This window comes from Nerophis ophidion, linkage group LG21 (genome assembly GCF_033978795.1).
Source record: "Nerophis ophidion isolate RoL-2023_Sa linkage group LG21, RoL_Noph_v1.0, whole genome shotgun sequence".
NCBI lineage: Eukaryota > Metazoa > Chordata > Actinopteri > Syngnathiformes > Syngnathidae > Nerophis > Nerophis ophidion.
Genome location: NC_084631.1, coordinates 35623201 through 35627915, shown reverse-complemented (window position 1 = coordinate 35627915; position 4715 = coordinate 35623201).

Below are 4715 nucleotides of genomic sequence, written 5' to 3'. Positions count from 1 at the left end.
GCGAGGATCTAAAAGGCACTGTAAAACCATTCTATCAGTCAACATGTTAATGACAGCAGACATTGTACAGTAAGTGACCGTTTATTATGTTTGTTAGCTCACATTGTCTGCAGTGAGTAATAATCAGTCATGTAGTTAAATAAAAAAGTGAATGGATGCGTTGTGTCTGATTTAATGAACAAAACACATAAATATTAAATGTTACTATATTACATATATACTTACATCATGAATATAAAACATTAATGGATGTTCTTTTTAAAGGCTTTGTAGGTAAAATAGTAAATGTGTTATACTTGTATCGTGCTTTTCCACCTTCAAAGTACTCAAAGCTCTTTGACACTATTTCCACATTCACCCATTCACACACCCATTCACACACTGATGGCCATGCAAGGCCCTAACCAGCACCCATCAGGAGCAAGGGTGAAGTGTCTTGCTCAAAGACACAACGGACGTGACGAGGTTGGTAGTAGGTGGGGATTGAACCAGGAACCTTCAGGTTTTTTTTTACAGGCATGACGGCGCAACGTCACGTCATAACATTGCTTGTTTTACGAGCAGAGGAGCATTTTCGGCAGTGCACACACACAGAGTACATACAAGCAGACACAACGTGTAGACAGAAAAGGGAGAATGGACGCATTTTGGTGTAAAAAGTAAAGATAAAGGTGAAGTTATAACACTGAAACACCATCAGGAAGAGCTGCTTTAAAATATGGCTAGCTAGCTAGCGCTTAACATCCATCCGCAGTGTTTTAGCTACTTCTAAATCACTAATCCTGGCCTCCATGGCGACAGTAAGTTTCTTCTTCACTACACACTGTAGGAGGATACAATAGCTCAGTTTAAACAAATGCCAATTGAAGGACCTACACCTGTCATCCACTGTAATGATACCAAGTACAGGAGCGCATCTTGTTGATACTGCTATTATTACATGGATATTTTTTTGCATCACAAAATTGTGAATTAAAATGTATGTTTATAAAGTCAGTAAATACGTCCCTGGACACATGAGGACTTTGAATATGACCAATGTATGATCCTATAACTACTTGGTATCGGATCGATACCTAAATGTGTGGTATCATCCAAAACTAATGTAAAGTATCAAAGAAGAGAAGAATAAGTGATTATTATATTTGAACAGAGTGTAGATGGAACATGTTGAAAGAGAAAACAGGGTGACACCTACCCTTTACATCAGTATTTCTTAACCACATTATTATTGGTTTATCTGGTATTATATTTTATTGTACAATCCTGTATCTAATTTGTATCGAATCCATACCTAAATGTGTGGTATCATCCAAAACTAATGTCAAGTATCAAAAAAGAGAAGAATAAGTGATTATTACATTTTAACAGAAGTGTAGATAGAACATGTTAAAACAGAAAATAAGCAGATATTAACAGTAAATGAACAAGTAGATTAATAAAACATTTTTACAGTTTGTCCCTCATAATGTGTACAAAATAATAGGTGTATAAATGACACAATATGTTACTGCATACGTCAGCAGACTAATTAGGAGTCTTTGTTTGTTTACTTACTACTATTAGACAAATTCACTATTTTATTTAATGACTAAATGACATTAATAAACATATGTTTCATGTACCCTAACATTTTTTGTTGAAATAAAGACAATAATGACATTTTTTGTGGCCACCTTATTCAGAAAAGTATCGAAAAGTACCAAAAATTATTTAAATACATTTTGGTACCGGTACTAAAATATTGGTATTGGGACCACACCAGTCAGTACATATTGGTAACTATTCGCCATCAACCATCAAACCGCTTCACTTTAGATCAATGGTTCTCAAACTTTTTTCAGTGATGTACCCCCTGTGAACATTTTTTTAATTCAAGTACCCCCTATTCAGAGAAAAGCATTTTTGGTTGAAAAAAAGAGACAAAGAAGGAAAATACAGCACCATTTCATCAGTTTCTGATTGATTAAATTGTATAACAGTGCAAAATATTGCTCATTTGTAGTGGTCTTTCTTGAACTATTTGGAAAAAAAGATGTAAAAATAACTACAAACTTGTTGGAAAATAAACAAGAGATTCAATTATAAATAAAGATTTCTACACATAGAAGTAATCATCAACTTAAAGTGCCCTCTTTGGGGATTGTAATAGAGATCCATTTGGATTCATCAACTTAATTTTAAACAATTCTTCACAAAAAAAGAAATCTTTAACTATCAATATTTATGGAACATGTCCACAAAAATTAATATTGCATTGTTGCAGTTTTTTTCACAGTTTATGTACTTACATTCATATGTTGTTGTTTTATCCAATAAATATATTTATAAATGATTTTTGAATTGGTGCTATTATTAGAATATTAAAAAAAAATCTCACATACCCCTTGGCCTACCTTCAAGTACCCCCAGGGGTACGCGTACCCCCATTTGAGAACCACTGCTCTAGATCAGTGGTGTCCAAAGTGCGGCCCGGGGACCATTTGCGGCCCGCATGTCATTTTTTAACGGCCCCACGGCACATTTCAAAAATACTATGGAAAAAAATTAAAAACATAAAAAGTGGTATAAAAGAGCAAACAGGTGAAATGTAACAAGAAAATGTTGCAATGTTTATTCTAATAAAACACAGCTGCCATGCACAGGCTGTTTCTTTCTTTAAAAAAAAAAAATAGTGAATCAAAATGAATTATGAATTATTGACCAATTCAAGGCTCCAATTTTGTCACAATAAATATTCCCTTTTGGGGGCAAATGTTGCATATTTTGTGTTTGCCATATAAAAAACTGAGCTGTTTTTTTTTTTCAAAGAAGGGCCTAAAAGGAACAAACAAAAAACTACAAAAAAACTTATAATTGACAAATGGATCTGAAGTTGATCTTGAGACCATTGTGTTAAAAGTAAACAGTAAAAAAAGATATATATATATTCATTTTGTAACACTTTAATGAGTAGGACCTCTTGGATCAGTGTGTTTGGTTTTTAAGTGTCATTGCACAAAAAATAACAGTGAATTAAAATCAATGGTGTTATGAGTTGTTGACCTTTTTTCTACTTAAAAAATGTATTGGGTGAAAATATTGCATATTTAGTTTCTTTTTCATAAAAAAACATGGTTTTCTTTGACAAAAAGAGCATACAACTTAAATCTTTAAAAACGTCATATTGACAGATGGACTTAATGTTGATCTAGAGCAGGGGTAGGGAACCTTTTTGGCTAAGAGAGCCAAGAAGCCAAATATTTTAAAATGTATTTCCGTAAGAGCCATAGGATATTTTTTTAACACTGAACACAACTAAATGTGTGCATTTTTAAGTAAGACCAACATTTTTACAGTATAATAGGTCTCTTATTCTTTGTAATAACATTTTTATTCGGAAGCTAAAAGTGGAGGGGGCGTAGCCTGCAAGTCTGCAGCGAAGAGGGGTGTACCAGGCCCGGCCTCGAAATCAGCAACAGGTGTGTAAATGGCCCGCCGGGCCTTGTTTTCTAATCACCTGTCGCTATGTCTTAAGAAGCAGCCACGAGGATAGACGGGGTTGGGGCTGGAGCCAGAGTGCGAGCGAGAACGAAAGAGAAAAAGACAATTGCTGGAAATCAACTGAGAGACTTATTGAAAAATTAAACAATATTGTAACCCTGAAACATGCTCTCATGTCGGTGCTTGGTGGTCTGAAGAACCCCCAGGAGAGCAAGCCCCTAACTAACCAATAATAAATAATTAACTTCTTACCATTAAAGGGGAACATTATCACCAGACCTATGTAAGCGTCAATATATACCTTGATGGTGCAGAAAAAAGACCATCTATTTTTTTAACCGATTTCCGAACTCTAAATGGGTGAATTTTGGCGAATTAAACGCCTTTCTGTTAATCGCACTGGAAGCGATGACGTCAGAATGTGACGTCGCCGAGGTAACACACCCGCCCTTTTCATTTTCAACACATTACAAACACCGGGTCTCAGCTCTGTTATTTTCCGTTTTTTTGACTATTTTTTGGAACCTTGGAGACATCATGCCTCGACGGTGTGTTGTCGGAGGGTGTAACAACACTAACAGGGAGGGATTCAAGTTGCACCACTGGCCCGAAGATGCCAAAGTGTCTGCCGCCAGACCCCCATTGAATGTGCTGGAGTTTCTCCACATTTTACCGGCGGTGCTAAAGCAGACATGGCACAGAGATGTATGGATAACCTGCAGATGCATTTGCAACGATAGTCAACGAAATCACAAAGGTGAGTTTTGTTGATGTTGACTGCCAGCTAATCGATGCTAACATGCTATGCTAATCGATGCTAACATGCTATTTACCGGCGGTGCTAAAGCAGACATGGAACAGAGATGTATGGATAACCTGCAGATGCATTTGCAACTATATTACGTTTCCTTCCACCCACATTTAATACGAAACAAACACTTACCAATCGACGGATTTAAGTTGCTCCAGTCTCAAAAGATTCGAAAGTCCTGATCGTTTGGTCCGCACATTTTACCGGCGATGCTATGGCTATGAATAGCGTCAACAGCTATTCGCTCAATAGCTTCAGTTTCTTCTTCAATATTTTCATACTCCAACCATCTGTTTCAATACATGCGTAATCTGTTGAATCGCTTAAGTCGCTGAAATCCGAGTTTGAATCCGAGCTAATGTCACTATATCTCGCTGTGGTATTCCCATTGTTTGTTTACATTGGCAGCACTGTGTGACGT